Below are 22,842 nucleotides of genomic sequence, written 5' to 3'. Positions count from 1 at the left end.
CATGTAGCCCGTATGCCCAGCCACCGCATGCCTAAACAGCTTTTGTTCGGCTGGATAAAGGGGGCTAAACGGGCGCGGAATGGGCTAGAGAAGAGATGGAGTGATGTGGTACAAGAGGATGTGGTCCTGAGTGGACTTGCCGATGACTGGTACCCGCCGTGTTAAAATCGGCCTCTGTGGAGGAGGCTCGTTAAGAATGCTACTGGGTAGTTGGAGGCAGTCGCCCTCCAACAACAATGGGGCAGAGGAGTGACGCTCAAAACAACGAGCGGAGCGCTGGGTGGCCAAAGCACAGCAAGTTGTCATAGTAGGGGGCACAGGTGGTGCATTGACCAGCCATCTCAGTCGACCCGTAGCACCTGGGTCTGCCCCGTGACCTGCCAGCGGGCGTTCCACACTTCAAGTGGCCTCAATGTGCACATAGGCTGGCACAAGCGCCGTGGTGACATCACTGCCACTTAGTGGCGAACGGCAGTTGTTATGATGTGTTGGGTCATGGTGCAAGTGACTCACCTGCCGTCCATGGTTGGCACCAATTGCACCACCCGCCAAAACATCTTCACAGACTCTTGGCAATTCTTGACTGAGGATCGACACACACGACAAAGGTGCACGGGCGTCAAGAGAGAGCCACGCCATTAACATAAACCGCATGTCAGGATCAATTAGAATGGTGAGGTGGTGCTTATGGCATGCAGTGCAGAATGCACCTGGTGTAGTTAAATGCAATGTCAGTGATGCTGTTGATGATGCTACTGCTGATGACGAAGCTGATGGTGAATGTGACTATGCAAATACTCACTCTCTTTGAAGAAGCCATGGACGGTGAAGTTGACCTGGGTATCCTGTAAAGTGAGAGTCACAAGTAAACACGACCGCCCATCATTTTTAAGCAACCCAAGAGGTGGAGACTGCAGGGTTGGAGTCTCGGCCAGGGTTAGTGCTGTGGCTAGAGTAAGTGTGAGTCTTGGCTTGTGTTAGTGTCAAGGTTTGAGAGAGAGAGATGTTGCTAGGGATTATAATGGGATCGAGTGTCAAGTCTAAGGATAATGTATATTTAAGGCCAAGAAGATGGCTTTAATCTCTCTTAAGAGTTACGTTTCACGTAATAATTCATGTTTAATCTTGGAAAGGTGGACATATTTACATAGATATAAGGGTATCAAAGAATAAGTCAAAATAATTATAGTAAAAATTCTAAGCATAAATTGAGGGCTTGTGCACAGGAAAGGTTTGTAACTCAGGCCGCATAAGCTCAGCAATTTGTGTTTAAGCAGAGCCAGCGGCTATGTCAATGAGGGCGCTTTGGTGCAAGGCCACGGCTCACCGTGCCACGGCTGACGGTGGTGGTGAAGGAGGACATATCGTGATGCTTGTGCGTCAGCTCTTTGATGAAGTCCTCCGCCGTCAGCCGCTCGCACTTGAGCTGTGCTGTGGGATGAGGGGGCAGGAGGGCAACAAAACTGTGGTGATACGAGTGGCGACAGATATGCGCATGTTAAACTTATTTTGCACTGTACGTAGTCAACTGTTGCATTGGAGGTGCGGAGCAAGGAGAAAAAAACTGCATGGCGCACGGTGACAGAATGACATGAGCGGTGACACAGTGACGCGCGGATCTGCAAACATCGCTCGTGACCAACACTCACGTGAATCTTCTGGGGTCGGCTTGTCTGAACCCTCCTCTCCCAGGCTGCTCCTGGAGGTAGAAACGAGATCCGGATTGTTAGGAAACGGAGTGGCTACACTCACATCCACAAGTGTGCTTTAATTTCCGTGTTTTCGCAAAGCATTTCTTTCTTCTCGTATCGTTGCGGATACTGATGATTTAATTCCATTGTTTTATATTTTTATTATTTTATTGTTTCCCTTCTACGTGATTTTACCGAAAGAACCAAGAATATGAATCCCTGCAGTCACGAAAGCTTTAAATAAAAATTCACTGTAACATGGTCTCTCGAGAGTGGTCTGTGGCAAATACCAATTCATCCTTTCATGTGACAGCCTTGCTGGCCAGTTTGTGAGTGTGTGTGTTTGTCAGCTCACTCTGAGGGGGTGTAGATGGTGATGAGGGCATCCTTTTGATACTTCTTGAGCAGACCCTCGCGGTCTGCGGTATCATAAAGACCGTAGTACCTGCCAATGCACACGCAACGCACTTTAATCACCGAGTGCGTAGCCAACCATCGATTCATAATGTCAACTCAATTATTTTGTTCACGATGCAAGTATACAGTCGTGCTTGTGATGATAAAAGAGTCGCAATTAATTGTTGCATAAATAATTGGATGATGCAGTGGTGTAACAGTTATTACGCTGGACTTGCAAATCAGAGGTTGCCAGTGTAATGTTCTGTAAGCGAACGTTGAAGCAAAGGTGCAAAGTGATTGAATCCCCCCACCTCTGTCCAGCCAGCTGTCCACCACAGTTAGTTCAATTGGCAGTGTTGGGGTCAAGTGTGGGTACTCCCTACCCTTCCAAGATGTCCGGCCATTGTAGAAGACTAGGCCAAATACACGATAGAGTGTTCTCTACAGCTCTCCCTTTAGTGGAGTAGAATGCGCAAGGAATTACAGGGCTGCACTTTGATATACAATGATAAATTCATGATAGAATTAAGATAATGGGACTTATCTGTAGAAGGAAGGCAATACATCCGGAAAACGGTAATAACGAGAGACACGTGGCTTAAACAAAATATGCAGCGTAAAGAAACCATTCTAACTGATAAGAAAAGTAAGTGGGTTTGAGCAGAACACACTGGCAGAAGGAATAATGGCCATTAGTCTAGACTAAGTACTGGGTGATCCAGGAGTTGGAGCGTATAAATGAGCTTGTCTATCGATTGTAGGTAGGTTATTCCATTGCAGGGCAGTTGTATAGTGATGGCTTGGGGAAGCATTTACCTAGCAGTGCATTGAGCATTCCTGATGATGAAATATTACATAAAAGCAAAGGCTGGGATACCCTCGTGTCTGAGTGAGTGCAGGGAATTGGAAGGCTCCTTACTCCTTGAGGAAGTTCGCGATGAGGCCTTGAATGTCGGCTGAGGTGGGCGGCAGAGCGATGGGAGGCTGAGCAGTGGGTGGCAGAGGTGTGGGTGGCAGAGATGTGGGTGGCAGAGGTGTGGGTGGCAGAGGTGTGGGTGGCAGAGCGGTGGGAGGCTGAGGTGTGGTTGGCAGAGGTGTGGTTGGCAGAGGTGTGGGTGGCAGAGTTGTGGGTGGCAGAGGTGTGGGTGGCAGAGGTGTGGGTGGCAGAGGTGTGGGTGGCAGAGGTGTGGGTGGCAGAGGTGTGGGTGGCAGAGCGGTGGGAGGTTGAGGTGTGGTTGGCAGAGGTGTGGTTGGCAGAGGTGTGGGTGGCAGAGGTGTGGGTGGCAGAGGTGTGGGTGGCAGAGGTGTGGGTGGCAGAGGTGTGGGTGGCAGAGGTGTGGGTGGCAGAGCGGTGGGAGGTTGAGGTGTGGTTGGCAGAGGTGTGGGTGGCAGAGGTGTGGGTGGCAGAGGTGTGGGTGGCAGAGGTGTGGGTGGCTGAGGTGTGGTTGGCAGAGGTGTGGGTGGCAGAGCTGTGCGTGGCAGAGCCATGGAAGCCCGATCTTCGCGAGGCTGAGCCTTGCGAGGTCGAGCCGTGGCTGGGAGAGCTGTGGGTCGCTCAGCTGCGGGAAGCACAGTCGGAGGCTGAGCAGAGGGTGCCATGACTTTGGGCACCATCATGGACATGGATGCGGGTGGCTGTGGCAGATCAGCTTCTTCCTGTTGGTAACAAACAATGATGGTAATGAAGGTAATTACGATGATGTGAGTGGTGGTGATGAAGTTGATGTCAATGGTGAGTATGATGGTGTTGAGAGTAATGATAGATGTGATAACTTCTGATGTGCTAACACGTACAATCTGGTGTACCAACACATTCTGATGTATCAACACAGACACATTCTAATGTACCAACACGTAAACAATCTGATATACCAACATACAATCTGATGTACCAACACGTACACACAGAACGAAGGTGAGAGCAGAGCAGCCGCGTGCCGGCTGTACGCATGGCCTCCTCACCTCGATCAGCCGCTGGTCGTCCTTCGTTAGGTCCGCAGCGAGCGGAGACGGTGGGCCTAGGACTGGGCACATCAAGACGATGGCCTGCAACACGGACAAAGCGGCGACACCGATCAGCTGGCCGCGGGCACGTTGGCACCCCTCCCTTACCTCGTTAGCCCGACAGGGATGCGACGATGCTCCCATTCGCTCGCGAAAGTTGCATCAATTTATGCGTGGGCATGTCTGTGTGTATGTGTCACAATTCTAATGCATGTTGTGCAACCAGGTGTGAGAGAACTCAAGAAACCAGGATATGCTTAATTTTCCACAGTGAGCCCTGGTCACCAATCACGTGTAAAGTATTCGATTTGCATTCAGTTCTTTGCTGTTCATTTTTGTACATAGGGGGAAAGATGGCAGCAAGATGGCAGCAATTTGGCAAATGGATCAAAGAAAATGGTAAAAATGAGATGGGAATAATGGGAAGCAGTAAAAACGAAATGATTAAAATGACATGAAAAAGTAAATTGATTCTTGAAATGAATCCCGGCTTCCACCAACAATTCAATGAGTTTGATGATTTGACTATTTTTTTATGATTTCGATTGCTGTAATCTTTATAGCTGTGGGTGGTCACACATAGTATATGAGCTATTCAACCCAAAATCAAATGATTCTTACACGTGTGACTAAACGCATGCATTATGTGTGCTGAAATGCATTTAACCCATGCATAATTGCACACCTATTGGCCTAGCCCTCCAGTCCACTTCGGCTGTCTTTTCCAGCCATCCCAGGGGATTTCAATGGAACAACCAAGTAACCTCTTGGGGCCACTATGAAAGGCTACATGAGGATAATAATGATGCCCTCTCATTATCCAGGAGAGTCTTGCTCAGACTCAAGACTTGTTCACGAGGATCCTGTATTAGGATTGTTCGGCAAATTCCCTGAATGAGCATTGAGGTTGGAGGCAGAAGCTGCACTGTCCGGGGGAAAAACACGTACGCATTCAAGTCAAGTACGCTCAAAGCTCTGGACAGATGTATTAAACAATCTATTGATATGCTGTGATCTCCAGCTATAAACAGCTGATGTAACATTTACATCTCATAGCGGTCGGCCTATCACCTCCTGCCTCCCCGACGCACTCACCCTATAGTTGTCGGGAAAGACAATTTTCCGTGACAGCGCCTTGAGGTTCAAGGCCACCATGTAGTTCACCACATAGAATGTTGCCATGTCTCCCTCAAAGTGGAACTGAGAAGAACACACATACAGACACAATATTGGAGAAAGGCACAGTGTTGTCATCAATGGTGTAGCGTGGTGGGCATGGTCCCATTGATGGATGAGATTTCTCATGCACAGCCCCTACCGTTTGGAATACCCTCCCACTCCACATCTGACAAATCGACACCATCACTTTGTTATTCAAATACAAGATCAAAGCCTTTTCATTAATCTGGGCATACAGTGATGAATAGAAAATCACCGTTTGGACATTTGACCAATAGTTTAAACACAGAATAGTTAAACCCAGGATGGATTGTAGGCAGTCCAGCTTGAACACATCGCTTAATCTCTCGCGCTCATACCTGCAACGGAGTGAAGGGCGTGCAGCAGCCCTGCTGCAGGAACTGCAGAAGCCCCTCCTTGCCGTACTTCCTCCCAAAAGGAATCTGGGGACACAAGAAGCAGTGGCCAGGAGTGAACAATAAGGTATATTTCCTTTTATATAGCATCATTCATGCTAAAAGCATCCCACAATGGACATTAATAATTTTTCGGACCAAATCCCACATACAGCCACTGCCAAAGCAAATGAAAACCCTACGAGCAAGCAAAATCAAGAATCAACAAACAAGTTAAGAAATGGCACCAAAACAAAAGGCACAAACAAGAAAAACGTTATCCCAACAAAGGAATTAGTCCATGAGGTCATATCCCAGACCCACAATCCCAAATTTCCAACCAAGCCAGCAAGACCCCAAGCAATTTGTAAGCCTGCACGTGTACGTGTGTCTGCGGGGAGTGCTGGCTCAGTGGTTTGCACACTGCCCTACAAACCCTGGCCACCCAAGTTCAATTCCCGCTCATGGCCAAATAAAGTGGTTGTTGGCCTCACTTAGGTCGACTCAGCTTTAAATGAGTACCTGGTGTCGTGTGTAAACATGAGCACTGAGGTAACAACCACACTATACCCTGAGGTGCTATGCTGGCCTTAAAAGGTGCCCACGAACAGCACCTGCTCCAACAGTTTGCGAAAGGCTTTCCGAAGGATTGTCCTTGTTACCCCCCTTTGGATCTGCCCCTGTATTATTACAATGCGTTTTTATTCAGGAGAGCTTCACTGAGTCTAAATACTCTTTTTGTGGAGGGTCCTTCCATGTTTTTTGCAGTGGGGGAGAGGGCAACATTGCTGTGTCATCCCAATTGTGTAATTTGAATTCATTTTTTTTTTATTCCGACCATCACGCCAGCATATGACATCACTGGATAATTAAGGTCCACTGTAAAGCAGATAGCACATAGTATGTTTACCAATAATACCACGGAGATAACCACCGACTGTGTCCACGTGTGTGCGGCCACTGCATTTACCGTGATCTGGTACAAAGTGGATGGTTCCTGGCTGACGTTGCGCGCCGGAGCACGGTACTCCGCCGGCTCGGCCCGCGTCGTCACAGGTGGGACAACGCTCAGCCGCTGCCACCGATGGCCCTCGGGACCGGAGGTGGTGTGCGACGGCACACCAATTGGACCCAGCCTGCTCCACACTCTGATTGGAACACAACGAGAGGGCGCGGCGGTGAACGAGGAGCCGAAGGCAGCCACGCGAGCTAAGCATGCGGTTCACTTAAACGGAGACCGTGTCAAGTTTGATTCATGTTAATGTTGGTAGTGAAGAGTCCTAAGCCACCGGCGAGGAGATTCATTGAACAGAATGTAACCCATACATCGGCGAGTGTAAACAATATCTTGTAAATTTGACGACCTCGTTGGGTGGTAGAGGGTTAACGTCAAGCATTGGCACCACGTGGCCGAACACCAAAAACAAACGCGGATTCATTGTCCTGGCTATGCCAAGCTACGCTTTAAGTTAGGCTGTGTCAAGGCTACACCCAGGGCTTTAACTTCTTTCTTACAAGTCGCTGGTAGACTACATCCCACCGACGTGTGGGATAGAGAAGAAACTCGTCAGTCAATAACACTGTGGCCTTAAAATAAGAAATGTATAATAGGCGACGTTTTGGGCAATGGCCCTACGAAGAAGGCTGTTGGGGCAAAGTATTGTCAGCGAGATATTAAAATATAAACATTGCACAATGACAAGCACTACATCTGGCTGTCTTTGGCTGCTAATGCTTACATACATTACCAGGTGATATCTTTTTTAAGCTGAGTCGACCTAGGAGAGACTCGGGACCGGTTCAATTATTGCTGGTCACTGATGTTAGCCATGGCTGGTAATAAACTCGGGTCAACCTGGTGTTGTTGTAGAGCAATGGGTCCCACTGCTCCACCACCCTGCACCCTGCTCGGCATGTACACATGCACACACACGCTCGTGTGCACTCGCAGCTCTACTCACGATGGCCGCTTGGAACTCGGCCCATCGTGGTTCTCATCCACCGGATGGGAGCGGCAGAGTGGGGAACGTGGGGAACGTTGTCGGCGTGGTCCACCTCTTCCTTGCTCCCCACCACCAATGCTGACAGTGCACATGCGGGACCCAATCGACTCCCCATCCACGGAGCATCGCACTCTCAGGGGGCTCCGGGATCTGTGTCGTGGGGCCGCAGGCTTGGTCGCTGTCCGCTTGTCACGGTCTGCACACACAAGGGGGGGATGTGGGGGTGCGGGGCACAAGAGTCTCAGTTTGGAGGTAAGAATGCGTGAATCAGAGGCACCCCGGTGGCTCGATGTTAACTACCTCGCCAGTGATAGAGGATATCGTGGGTTTGATCCCAACCCTGATGCCTGCATATTTGAAGTTTGCACGTTCTCCCCGTGGCCACGTGAATTGTTCTCCGGGTCCTCCGATTTTTCCCTCCACATGTAGAATCAATTTGCGTTTCGATTATTTGGCTGCTATACATTACCACACGCCGATAAGCCAATTCTTTGAGCTATAATTTGTGGCCAGGTCAACAAAGAGCTTTATTGCTCAGTGGGCTTCAGTTTAGAATTTACACGAAGGAATTCATGGTGGCGCAGAGATGCAATTAACTGTGTGTGGGGGGGGGGGGGGGCGAGAGAAGGGCTCGTGAAGATGGAAGGCGGCAGGATTGCAGCTGGGCAGGAGGAGGCGGGGAATTGGCTGAGGACTGGAGGGGAGAGATTTTGCAGGAAAGGAGGAACCGTTTGGAAGGTTTGAGAAAGATAATATATCAAGGGGGTGGTGCAGATGCGACCTCAGGTACGGGTACAGACCGCCTCGCCTCATATCTCTACTCCACATACTCTCCGAACTTTCCCGTCTCATCTCACTCTACTCCACAATCTCCTACCTCACCAAATTTCTATTCCATTCCACTCTCCTAACTCTCCCGTCTCTACTCCACACACTCTCCAAACTCTCCCATCTCATCTATCTCCTCCACACACTCTCTGAACTTTCCTGTTTCACCTCTCTACTCCACTCACCTCCAAAAACCACCGTCCGCATGCACAGACTGTGCTTGTGGTCCATCTCCATGGACCGCTGTCGCTTGGCAGCGCTCTCCTCCTCCTCCTCCTCCGGGTCACGACCTCCTCGCTTGCGGTGCCGACCCCCTGCGCAGCAGCACCCAGAGATGTACCACCACTGCGTCTCACTCTACCTATCACTTAGAGGTACCATCGCATCTCCCTCTCTATCCATCACTTAGAGGTTCCACCACCGCCTCTTCCTCTACCCATCAGTGAGAGGTACCACCACGTCTTCCTCTCCCCATCACTGAGAGGAGCCACCACCGCGTCTCCCTCTACCAATCACTGAGAGGTACCACCAAGTCTTCCTCTACCCATCACTGTGCCCCCCACACAGCTACCCCCCCCCCCCCCGTTCTCTCGCTTGTGCTATGGGGCCGTCCATAAATGACGTCAAGCGATTTTGGACGATTTTAGACCCCCCCCCCCTCGTCACAAAAAGTCAGACCTCCCCTCAAATATGATGTAACAAAACTCTGCCCCGTCCCCCACAAATTATATTTCCATTTTGAAAATAAAACATGCTTTAATCGCTTTAAACTATTGTCATTGTAGTGCATATTTAATGTGGCGCTGCACTCAGATGTTATAGGAGAAAACACGTATATAAAACTGAGGCTTTGAAAAGCTTAAATTTAGCATAAAATTCACTTGAAAATATTCAACGTCTAACTAAAACTGCAGATGTTCAGAATATATTGAAATTATCTTATAATCATAAAATATAAAAAGTAATTATAACTATTAAAAAAATTACTTTAAACTTTGTGATATAACAAAGCAAAATGTAGAGTACAATTATAACAATCACATATTCATTCCACAGAATGAAAAACCCTGGTATAATCATTAGAATCAAAATGTTTCATAACAATCATTAAAACAAATTTAAAATGTAAGCTTCTCCATTCTCCCATGGAAAAGCAAAATGCTCCTTCATGGAATAAATAAAAGGAGACCTTAGTAAATTTAAATAATCAAATAGTTAATAATAAAAATTCGTGTTATAACAATTCTATATTTATTTAAAGTGGCGCATTTTTATGTGACGTCACATTTCTCAAACCCACCCCACCCCCCCGTCACACATCATCATAGTTTCATAGTTTATTTATTTGGTATAGCCCTGTGAGCCATTCGGCTCTTGAATCGGGTGCAACCTCAACAAACAAAAAACATGAACAAGAAAACATCTTAAAGTGATTATGTGACTGTGCAAACAGAAAATCCAGGAAAAAAACTATAAAAATATTCCTGAAATAGCACCGTACACCAACGCTGTGTGCAAAAATCCCAGTGGGATGCAAGTCAAATAACAACAATAACAACAATGGATGGTGGTGGGAATTCGGTTTCAGATAAGCATCCGTATGGGTAGCTTTCCTGTAGACAGAGTGGCTCATTGAACCATCAGGTCTCTTTTTAATTAGGACATCCAAAAAAGGTATCTTGCCATCTATTTCGACTTCCATGGTAAATCTGATGGCTGGGTGTATGGAATTGATGTGGTCGAAGAATTGGTCTAGAGCAGGCCGGCCATGTGGCCAGATGACAAAAGTGTCATCCACGTACCTCTTCCATAAGGTTGGGCGCAGAGTGGCAGTCTGGATGGCGTCAGTCTCAAATTTCTCCATGAAAATGTTAGCTATAACTGGTTCAATGAGCCACTCTGTCTACAGGAAAGCTACCCATACGGATGCTTATCTGAAACCGGATTCCCACCACCATCCATCACAGAAGAATTCTCTCATCAAGACTCTGTATCATAGAGCCCAATGCATATCCGACCAGGAACACATAAGCAGTGAAATCAAGCACGTACACCAAGCTCTTAGGGCTAATGGTTACTCCGACTATACAATCCGCAAAGCTATCACTCAAACCATGAAGAAGAACCCTCTTGAGGAGCCTTTCAAAACCATCACTTTACCCTACATTGCTGGGATCACAAAAAAGATCTCCAAAATCTTGAATAAACACAAGATCCAGGTCCGTTTCAACACATTACATAAAATCCGTGATCTGGTTCCGTCTGTAAAAGATGTGATTCCGGACATACAATACCCTGGTGTCTACAAACTAAGTTGCCTCTGTGGTAGTAGTTACATTGGAGAAACCAAACGCCATGTCTCGGACCGCATTCGTGAACATAAAGCAGACCTTAAACACGGTAGGACCAACACCTCGGCCGTAGCAGATCATTGTTCTAATTCAGTAGGCTCACATGCCATTGACTTTTCCAAGACGGAGGTTCTTTGTAAGCCATCTGGCTTCCATGAGAGATTCGTTCATGAGGCTATCCACATATACAAGCACAGAGACAATTTCAACCGAGAAGATGGATTCTATCTTAGCAATCATTGGAAAGATTTGATAAACCATTTCAGTTCTTAATTGATTGTTCACGCTTACAGTGGCTTTCAGACAGCATACATTATAAAAATTTCGTCTCCCCCCTCCTCTTTTAAAAAAAAATAGATGGACTAGTCCTGGGCAAACTGCCAAATCGCCGCGCGTGACGCCAAAGTTTTTTTTATAATTAAATAAATGCGCCGTTTTAAAGTAAATTTATGCAAACCAACACACCTGAAGATGACCGTTTGAGTTATGGTCGAAACGTCGTGAGAATTTTTTTTATTGTTTTATATATTTTTATTATTTTGTTGTTTCTCTTCAACGTGACTTTACCGAAAAAACTAAGAATATGAATTACTGCAGTCACGAAAGCTTTAATTCAAAATTCTATATTTATTTAAAGTGGCGCATTTTGATGTGACGTCACATTTCTCAAACCCACCCCACCCCCCCGTCACACATCATCATAGTTTCATAGTTTATTTATTTGTTATAGCCCTGTGAGCCATTCGGATCTTGAATCGGGTGCAACCTCAACAAACAAAAAACATGAACAAGAAAACATCTTAAAGTGATTATGTGACTGTGCAAACAGAAAATCCAGGAAAAAAACTATAAAAATATTCCTGAAATAGCACCGTACACCAACGCTGTGTGCAAAAATCCCAGTGGGATGCAAGTCAAATAACAACAACAACCACAAGACAACTAAGATTAAGGCCATCAGTCTAACTCCGTACTACAATAAACAAAAACATGGCCAAAAACAAAAAAAACGTTTTCGAAATCACCAAAATAAAAGCCATAAATGCAATGTAACAGTGATCATAGGGACTGTGACCGAATTTTTAACAATAAACTACATAAATAAATTATAACACCAAAATCTAGAGCCATATTTTAGGCCACTGAATAGCAGTGGCAGCTAGGGGTGTACAACTCCTCTAGAGCAGTTTTGAGTGAAGATCTCATAGGTAGTGATTCAAGTTGAAGTTTATTGGCAATAGCATTCCAGACCCACATGCACATGTACAGTGCTGTCAATCCACTGCTCAATGAGGGGTGCCTCATGCCAGTTGGGTCCTGGGGCTTATCTGACCATACATCACCACTGTCTTCATTTCGGGTTGGTGAAGCTAGTGCGCAGAACTGATTCAGATACCACTCCCCACTGAGGTTAGCCACGGCTGGGAATAAAACTCAGGTCGACAGCTTGTTAGCAGTGTGCACCGGCTAAGCAGTGAACACCAGTCAACTGGACAAAGTTCACCTCGTGAGTATCATGCGTTATTCCGATCAGACACTTGCTACATAGTTTCATAATATTAGACAAGCAACTCCCATGACTGACAAGAGTGTAGTGGATTGACAACGAGCTAAATGAAAAACAGCTACTACTTAGGTTTTAGCAGTTCTGTACAGCTCTCTGACATGTTTTGTGTTATACTGCATATTGTTTGGCATGTCTTGACGTTTCGCTCCACGTGCTTGGGATGTTCACATGGTAAAACCTGAAAACGCAGTGTAAAGCTATGAAATAGCCAACCTAGAGTTGATGCACGAATTAATATGCACGTGTGTAAGGGTGTCTCTGTGTCTGCACATGTGTACCTCCCTCCACAATTCTCCAGATAGTTCAGCAATTGGTGGGCCCAGCGTCGGGCCAAGCTAAGGCCTGAGGCTGTCTACACGCGCTGGGAGCAAGACATGGATCGTCACAAATGTCTGACCCCCCCCCCCCACTAGGTGCTAGACGTCATTTATGGACGGCCCGTGTTTATTTTACACGAGTGATGAGTTAGCCGTGTGTGTGGTGTGTAATAAAGTTTATCGTGTACATATTTTACTGAACATGTTAAACAAGAGCTTCATAAAATAATAAATTGATAAAATAAAATAACACAATAATATTGTGTTATTTTATTTTATCAATTTATTATTTTGTTCTCATTCTACGTGACTTTACCGAAAGAACCAAAGAAGATGAATCCTTGCAGTCACGAAAGCTTTAAATCGAAATTTAAGAGCTTCATAGCTCATCGGATTTTTCCAGGCTAAAAAAACTGATTCTGATTTATTGGTGAGCGCTACGGCAGGTTGACCACACACACACAAACCTTGTGAGTTGGTCTTCATCGTAGCGCTGTTGATGTCCTTCATGAAGATGTACATCTTTATAAAGAAATAAATCCCTACAAGACGCGATGTAGAAGCAGATTGAGCTCCGCCTCTTCGGAACCAGCGGCTTCTGTGGGGACGGTGGACTGCTGAGATTGACGTCACGTCCAACGTCTTCGCGTGACGTCACTACCGGTCACGTGGGAGGCGCGCGTCTGTCACATGACCACGAGCTGCCTGGCCGGGATATCCAGGGCTGGTGGTCTCTAAACACGAACGCGTTCGTCAATCACTCTGCGGACTTAAATGGAAAATACATTACACATATAAGAGGCGAAGTTATCTTGCAGTAGGCCCTTATTTGATGAGTTATTTATTATTTATGTGGCATCACCAGGTAATATGTAGCGATATTTCTGGTGAACTCAGCCTCAAATGGGTGCCTAGTGCGGTGTCTAAACATCGCCATTGGGGAGACAAAGGCGGTCGGGCGTGGTGCTGGCCCCTTTGTACGTGCAGCCTTTTAATAGGTGCTCGCAAACAGCACTTGCCCCAAATGTAAAGGCTTTGTGTGTGTGGGGATCGGTAGTGTAGAAGGACAGGGAGAGATACAGAGTGTGTGAGAGAGGGACGGGGACAGAGACAGACAGTGACAGAGTGACAGAGAGAGACAGAGTGTGTGAAAGTGCGAGAGATGGACAGGGAGAGATGCAGAGAGAGTTAGTTTTAGAGAGACAGTAAGTGATGTAGCAGAGAGTGTGGTTGACAGAATGCGTGTGTGGGAAAAAGAGAGGGACAGAGAGTGTGCAATGTGATGGAGAGTGTCTGTTCTTGAGACAGAGCGTGAGACGGAGTGAATCATTGAGAGAGAATGAGAGAGGGACAGAGAGTGTGTGTTTGCGTGAGAGGGAGTGACACAGACACAGAGAAAAAGCGTGTGTGAGAGTTTGTGAGAGAAACAAATATGGGGAGCGGTAGTGTAGCGGTTAACGCGCTGCGCTACCTGGCGACCCAAGTTCCGATTCCCGCTCACGGACAACACCAGTGACGATAATCTGAACCGGTCCAGGACTTGCCCTAGGGCGACTCAGCCTAAAACGAGTACCTGGTGCGGTGTAAACATCGCCACTAGGGAGACAAAGGCGGCCGGGCGTAGTGCTGGCCACCCACTCCTTCGTGTGGCGTGTCGGCCTTCATGGGTGCTCACTAACAGCACTTCTCCCATTAATCTGTTAAGGGTATGCGGGGGATCTATGTTTGTTGTTGAGAGAAACATGAATAGTGGGGAGCGATGGGGTGCAATGGTTAGTCCGCAGCGCTATAAACCCAGCAACACGAGTTCGATTCCCGCTAACACCAGTGACGATTATCTGAACCGATCTTGGGCCTCCCCAAGGTCGACTCAGCCTCAAATGAGTACCTGGTGTGGTAAGGATCGCAACTGCGGAGACAAAGGCGGTTTGCCATGGTGCTGGCCATCCAACACCTTGTGAACTCTTCCGGCCTTCATAGGTGCTTGCTACGAATAGATGATGCCTTACCATCAGCCCCACAACACAAAGCACCTGCCTGGGTATTTTATTTAATAAAATGATCCATACCTGGGTAGTGTCATGACTAGCTCCTGTTTTGGGAGCCCATGCCTCAATACGAATCACTCGAGCGGCAGTATATTTTCATTATCTGCGTAACGCTGTGTGGAAGGAACTTGGTCTATCACTTCAAAGCTCTGGGTTTTCTCCACCACAGTTGTCACTTCTCTAAGCTTGCGAAATGTGGAGCCCTCGAATGGAACATCTGTGCCGGTTTTAAACATTCAGGCTAGCCTGCCTACAATCTATCCTGGGTTTAACCAGACGATTGTGTGAGCTCACAGATCCTTCAAAGATCTGGATGCATTCCCATCATCAGAGCCCCTCTGTCAAACGAGGGCTGAGTTGTCTGGGTCATATATCCTGCATGTACATCTACGGCATGCCGAATCAGCTTCTGTTTGACTAGTTGGGTCTACACAGGTGTGGCACAGGCTCGAAAAGAGATGGACTGATGTGGCACAAGACGATTTGGAACTGATTTGACTTGTTGATGACTTGTGCCAGCAGTGTCAAGATCGGCCCCTGCGGCGGAGGTTTTGATAGAAAGTCGCGGAACTTTTTATAAGATCCCTAATCTAAAGATTTGACCAAAAGTCACCCAGGCACACACATGTTATACTTTACACATTTAAAATCTTTATTCACCAGATTACTATTAAGCATACATCGATTTCCAAATGCTTTAGATATATTACGGATTGTTGTGGCAAATAGCATGTCGCTTCGTGTGAATCAGTTTTTAAAAAGAAGTTTAAATTTCATAAGAGCAGCTTTCAGTCTTTCACATTATGAAGGATCATTGCCATTTGCTACCCCAACTAGTAAACCATCTTACCCAATCAAATATGCCATGATTTTTGGAATACCACAAAAACAGTTAAAATGTTATATTTTTTAAATATATTTCCATAAAGTATTTTCTTCATTACATTTTCCCATAGTTTTCTTACGCACACTATGACAATGGTTTTTATATCAGGCCATTTACACAGAGGCGTCTTAAGTAACTTTAATGTGACAAGCGAATTGCATCACAAACTTGTTTTTTTTGCAGCCTCCTTGTGCAAAACCAGTCTCTTTTTTATGTAGTTATTAAACCAAAACACACAAACTCATGGGCTGTGTTGACCAGGGAAGGTGAAGGTAAATCACCGATAACCTTGCCACGGACACACTCTTAGACAACCTCCATGAAGGACGTTTTCCCTGTGGAACGCATCATCTCGTCTGGATGCGCCGATCATTGCAGTGGTCCCCTAGAAGATCTATAGATCGCCTCTGAGTACCCCTACTGCTCCACAGCCATTGCAATTAATGTATGAGAGACGCGAGTTGATGGCACAGGTCAAAATATAACAAATAAATGTATCGTATATAGTTTAGACAGCAATTAATTTTGCTGTCATGTATAATCAGGTTGGGTCAAATATATTAGACAGTCTATCAATTGTCCATTGTGTCAATGTTGAAAGAATTAAGCAACATTGAAAAATAGAAAGTTCTGTATTCATCTCCTGCCAATGTCATCAATCACCCTTCCACCTTGGTCCAGTGGTTTTTACATCATAGGCATTTTTGCTCTGCCAGGCCCCATTACAGGTGTTGCAAAACCAAAATACCGTGTAAAAAACAATCAGAGTTGTCTGATTTGACCCAAAACCTTTGTTCATCAATTGACTTGCAAACCTTATTACATTCTGGTGCCGTTAAAATATAGTATTCAGCGATATAAATGAACATTTTAACAAAAATTTACAATGCGTTTATTTTTACATATTGATTGCCTGCATTAATTATTTTCATTTACAGTTCCCATCATTAATATCCATGATCTATAGTGTTATGTCGGTGCAGGATGGTATAATAGACTACTGCATGTTCTGGTGAATCCAGTCCAAGAATTTGGTGACTCTGCTGTAAACACCTGGCTGGTAAGCCCGTGCACAGCCATAGCCCCAGCTGGTGATTCCAGAGAGGTACCAGCGGCCGTTTGAGTCCTGGCAAACCAAGGGACCCCCAGAGTCTCCCTGCAACAGACACACACGACACCAATGTTAGAAGATGACTGACGAACAAGGAGGCCTGATGGAGCGATGATTACAGTGATCCAGTATAAGCAATGACATGTCATGATACCAAAGAGGGGATGTCAGAAGGCCCGATAATTAGGTTTAAATGTTCAGTGCAAAGAGCAGTACAACTGAGGCCAGCTTGAAATGTTCAATGGGACTGGGATCTTGAATGAGGACATTTTTGTTGAAGGTCCAGTTGATGTTGGCCCACCCATGCTCCTTCCAGTCAATTGGCACCAAAATGTGTTCATGAATTGACTGGAGAAGTTTGCTTTCCAAGATCCCCCTGGTGGAACATAATTGGGCCCAGAGTCGTTATGTGCTCCAGATGGTTTTAAGGCAAGAGAGTTGCATCTTGTTGGTTGTTATCGCAGCTCACCTGTCAGGTGTCCACCCCTCCTTCGAGGTACCCTGCACACAGCATCCTGTTGGTGATTAGAGATGGGCTATAGGCCTACGGCCCTGGGGTGACGCACGTCTTCAAGATCTCTACTGAAGCCTCCTGAAGCTGGTCGGGTGTGTAGCCTGTTCAGTACAAGAATTCGTGTTGGAAACCGTGTTTCAGTTTCAGTTATTTATTTATTTTGGTATAGCCCTGTGAGCCATTCGACTCTTGAATCGGGTGCAACCACAACAAAAAAAAACACGAACAAGAAAACATCTTAAAGTGAAGTACTATATTTCATCAAGACTTAGATCGTGGTACATTTAAATGTTAACAACATATCACCTGCATATCAGCTTAATGCCTGTTACATATATTCCTCGAGCACCAGAGAGCTCTGCTACCCGACTGCCATCATTATTCCAATGGATTTTTACAAAAAAAGTTTCTTAACAAAGATTTGGGCCTCCATTAAATCAAAGGATTTGTTCAGTAGAAGATATGTGTATATTATATTTATTTTCATTATACAAACATTCACCCGAAATAACATGAATGTTCAACTATCAATTATGTTTAACTTGTGCTGTCGGAAAATAACATTGCACCGATTTATACATTAAAATCACGATACATGCCTTGAATCGTGGGTATATCAATGGATTTTTTGAATATTTGTATATGTTGTACATTAGAGGTGCTACATTTAACCCAACGTAAACAACTCAAGGGCTGTAATCCTGAGTTTAAACAGAAGGGAACTGATTTCTATGAGAAGATCGATTTTATTAGAATATTAATCGGGTCGTGTGGAGGCTCAAAACATGACAATACTGTGGTTGCTTTTTTCTTACACCATAGACACTGAGATTTGGATACTAAATAATCTCTCAAACTATGCTCTATTTAGTGGTCAAAGTATCTTCTGAAATCACGTGTTTTCCCAAGTTTGGAATATTTCACCTATGGAATTACCACCTTCAAAAAGTTTTCCCCAACCAGAAATGAAGCATGATTTCCCTGGGTAGGGAAACTTCTGAAAGCGAGGTGGGAGGCAAACTGGCTGTATGTAATCGATGAAGGAAACAAGTTCTGACAGCTCCATAAGAGCAATGTCATAGTCATGGCTGCTTCCGTTGTAGCGCTCGTGGATGAGGATTCTGTTGACGCTTCTGGCCACGACAGTTGAAGCGCTGAGATTGTTCTGAGAGTGCAGGCCCAGGTATACCGTCCAGGTGTTTGGGTTGTTACTAGGGGGGTAAATACACAGCCACCACAGTCAGCATAAAATAATACAGGGCATTATGTTTTTTTTTTTTTACCAAGGTAAGCCTCATTGAGTCTCAGGACTTTTTCAGGAGGGTCCTGCCAAGTTATTTCGGTAGGGGTGATGACTGCTGCTCTGTATAATCTCAACTGAGTAATTCGTGTGGGTCAGTTTTACAAGTAAGCAAATTTGGACTGTGGCGCCGGCACGCATCACGGTGGTTCATTGGTTAGCACACTGCACTTACGAAACTGTTGGCCCACGTTTTAATTCCCCAAGCTTGATTCCCAACCACAGATACAGTTATTCCTGACCAGTGTGGTGAGGTATGGTCGAACAACACCCCATGACCAACACGGTGTGCGAAGGCCTTCATCCCAAAAGCGGTCTGACAAAGGGCTGCAAGTTGTGATTATCAAACTTGTCTGCTGTGTGTGTAACATTTAACACAATGCATCCTTTTAAAGTATGACAAATACAAATAGGGTTTACCCTTTCTGGCAATAAAACAGGTGTTAAGATATTCTTGGTGCTTTCTACGTGACTTTACCGAAAGAACCAAGAATATGAATCCTTGCAGTCACGAAAGCTTTAAATTAAAATTTAAGGTGTTAAGATGTTCAAACACGTTTAGCAAGGAATCAAGTTTGTATTAACCACACGTACTTGTGGTGAACATGCAAATAAACTTGCTCTGATAATATATGCATTGTCTTTGGCCTACACCAGAGACAGCCTTCTTTAGCACTTAGTTTCACCAGTGACAGACCAGAGAACGTCAAAAGGCGAACAAGTACCAGGACAATGCACATATCAGAGCATGTATAGCTCGGAGTAAAGTGTTCACAAGACATGTGAAGCAACAGAAACGCTCACCACCTCTGGAAGCAATGAGCAGCACTCACAACCCAGCGGTCACTGAGGAGGGAGCCCCCACAGGTCAGTCTGTTCAAGTTGTGCAGGCTCTCTTGCCAGGGCCATTCTCAGAGCCTTGCTTCGTAGCCTCCCACGATCCGGCTGTTCACTCTGCGTTCTGCTACGGGGATCCAGCCACATTCTGAAAAACGACAAAACACAATTACTTCTATAATACAGTTTTTTTTGGGTTAGATCGCGTAAATATAGAAATGTCTAGTCAAACCCGCCATCATTAGTAAGAGTTGTCACGTAAACAGAACATGCCGATTCATCACTAGTACAGCACACCGGTGTGTTGGAGAGACAAGCCACAACATTTACAATCTGAGTACGACGTTTTGCAAGTAAATCTTGACTTAAAGCTTTCGTGACTGCAGGAATTCATATTCTTTGGGTCTTTAGGTAAAGTCACGTAGATGGTTATTTTCTTTGAACCATCTACGTGACTTTACCGATAGACCAAAGAATAAGTTTTGCTAGTAATCACATCTAGCTTCATCAGGCGACAGCCAGATTTGTGGAGAAGTCCACCTGTTTCGTTCCTTATATAGAGGCGTAGATGTGATGACAACACTTGTGCACTCTTCTTGTCCAAGGTGGGGGGGGGGGGAGGATTAATGAATCAACGTACATTATGCGTGTGCATTATGCGAGCCCATTGATCTTGTACTTCCTGTCCATTGCTTGTACTAAAATAGCCGTACCAGAGACAGCCTTCTTTAGGGCCTAGTCTCACCAGTGTCAGACCAGAGAACGTCATCATAATTGTTTTCCATCTTCATAGATTCATCTATCATTGTAATATTTATCAACCATGGTCTATTAATTGCTAGATGAAGATGTCTCTAATACACAAGGATTTACGCTAGGCACTATATTTGGCAAAACAATTGTAGTTCATGAAATCACGTTTTGAACTTACAATTACTGTCATAAAATAATAATTTACCCATTTTTGTATTACTCACGGAATTTGTACAAGAAGCGCATGAACCAAAGGATGGTCAGTTCATAAACTGGCTTTCAGACAGCATACATTATAAAAAATTTCGTCTCCCCCCTCCTCTTTTCAGAATATAGATGGACAGTCCTGGGCAAACTGCCAAATCGTTGCGCGTGGCGCTAACGTTTTTTTTTATAAATAAATAAATGCGCCGTTTAAAAATACATTTATGCGAACCAACACACCTGAAGACGACCGTTTGAGTTATGGTCGAAACGTCGTGAGAATTTTTTATTGTTTTATATATATTTTATTATTTTGTTGTTTCTCTTCAACGTGACTTTACCGAAAAAACTAAGAATATGAATTACTGCAGTCACGAAAGCTTTAAATCAAAAGTACAAAAACAGTTATAACCGAGTTTAACACGGAGGCTTTTGCGACCAATATCCATAAGAGGTTTTTTGGGTTAGATCGCGTAACTAAATAAATGTGTCGTTAAAACCCGCCACCACCCAACACAGCCAACTAGTAAGGGTTGTCACGTAAACAGAACATGCCAAAGGGAGGTTAGCAACTATCTGAAAAATCTCCAGATTGCCAAAGGACAATTCACAAACAAACCTATTTGATGTAACACAACCGCCCGGGGTCACCAAAAGGGAAGGGGGAATTCCAGGCTTCAGGGACCCCCCCCCCTCCGTCAGCCCGCTAAGTTGTGATGCCACGCACACAAGCAAGTTTAAACAATTGTCCTCTTCATTGCTATTAAAACAACGGTTAAAGTTCTGAACTCAACTACAAGGATAAGCTAACATTATCAATCCTCACACTCACTCCAATTAAAAACCAGGCCACAATCTACATCAGTGAATCATTACCCATTTATTAATTCGATACTAAATGACCGAAGCCTCAAGAATAGTTCTGGCAGTCAGAGTTATTTCTAAGTCAAAACGAATTCTCTAACCTCAGGACATCAGGAATAAAATAAAATAGATAACTCATACATAATAGCCCAGACCCTCGGATACAGGCAAGGAGCAAAAGTTAATACAATGTTAAATCACAAATCTTGGGGACAGAAACAGATAATAACGATGCAATGTTACATCAAGGGTTATCGAGATGGAATGAGGCGGAATGGGACGGGCTTACACAGCCAAGATAGACTGTGTTCCATTAGGAAGGAGCCTCCCGGCCGCCTTTGTCTTCCCAGAGCGCGAGAGAGCAGGAATTTAACACCAGAGCGAGGGAAATTTATTATCGCGGGGGCCATCTGTACACACTGCGCTGGACTTAATGATACACAACGCAGAGTGGGCATCTGTTTTTTTTTCTCTCTTGCAAGAGACGCGGAGAGAGGAGAGAGAATTTCACATTTAAGCTCGGCAAGGGACAGCGAGACGGCAGATCGGAAGAGGACATCAAGCCAGCTCCGAGGCATGGCCTCGAGACATTAGCAGTGGGTGCTGTGTCCCGCAGAGAAGAGGGGCGAGGTGATGTTAGGTGCTGAGTTCGGCATGGACCGATAGAGTATCGCTGAAAGTTATTCTACATTCATCCTGATGTTGTGAGTCGCTTGCAGAATCAAGGATTGCGATAAGCTGTATCGTACTAAGCTATCAGAGGTGTGTAAGAGGTATGCAAATACCATTTTCAAGTTTTGAGAGTGAGCGACAATAGCTCTCGACAGTTCAACAAGGCACAGCTCGGCGAGCGCCAGAAGAGGCCGGCGAGCGGCCGGCTCCAAGGGGCCCCGCGATCAACTGAGGATGGCGAGGCTCGCCGAGTAGCGATGTATCAACGAGCCTGTGTTCAGAGCTGAAAGACGAAGTATCGCTCGAAGACTTTTATTTCTACATCGAATGCCAGCTCCCAGCTGCAGTGCAACCAGCCGCCCGTGAGCAAGAGTGCCAGCGAACCAGCGGCGAGCGCAATCGTGCGCATCTCCACGGAGAGAGCGCGTGCGGCGCAGCTCATCATCCAGCGGCGGAAAGAGCCCGACCAGCCGCCCGTGAGCAAAAGAGTCAGCGACCAGCGGATCAGCTCAGCATCGGCCAGCGGAAGAAGACGGCGACCAACCTGAAGACCAGCCAACCAACGACGCAGAAGAAGACTCTACAACTCGCCCAGAATGGCGAGACTCGCTGTTAGCGACATGCTACGCCGTGCGAATGCAGCACCATCAGAAGAAGTATCGCTCGAAAAGCATTCCACTCTGAACCTCGACCCTCAAGGGTCACTGCAGTGATAGCTAAGCTGACGAGAATCCCAGCATCAGCCACCAGAGGGTGATCATCGCCAGAGATAGCGCCACCAAGCGACGCCAACGGCGAGCACCTTCGCCAACAGCAACAGACGAGCTGCGGGCGCCATCTGCCGACGGATCATCGCGCCTACAGCGCACCGTGTCAGCTCGTCCACCTGCTGCGGGGCCGAACTCTGGCCGACCGCGTG

The 22,842-nt window shown here is 45.8% G+C and overlaps 1 protein-coding gene and 1 long non-coding RNA gene across 2 annotated transcripts in view; both read right to left on the bottom strand.

Annotated features, from left to right (window-relative positions):
• LOC116953342 (cubilin-like) overlaps window positions 1–22,842 on the bottom strand; it is a 584,401-nt gene that overhangs the window by 280,207 nt on the left and 281,352 nt on the right. The window lies entirely within an intron of this gene.
• Window positions 1–22,842, bottom strand: part of LOC142931226 (uncharacterized) — a 256,649-nt gene that overhangs the window by 13,883 nt on the left and 219,924 nt on the right. The gene's annotated exons all lie outside the window — the stretch shown is intronic.

This window comes from Petromyzon marinus, chromosome 51 (assembly GCF_048934315.1).
Source record: "Petromyzon marinus isolate PM22_M1 ecotype Great Lakes invasive population chromosome 51, UKy_Petmar_22M1.pri1.0, whole genome shotgun sequence".
Taxonomy (NCBI): domain Eukaryota; kingdom Metazoa; phylum Chordata; class Hyperoartia; order Petromyzontiformes; family Petromyzontidae; genus Petromyzon; species Petromyzon marinus.
The sequence above is the reverse complement of the archived record's forward strand: the minus strand, read 5'-3'. Positions and strand labels throughout refer to the sequence as shown.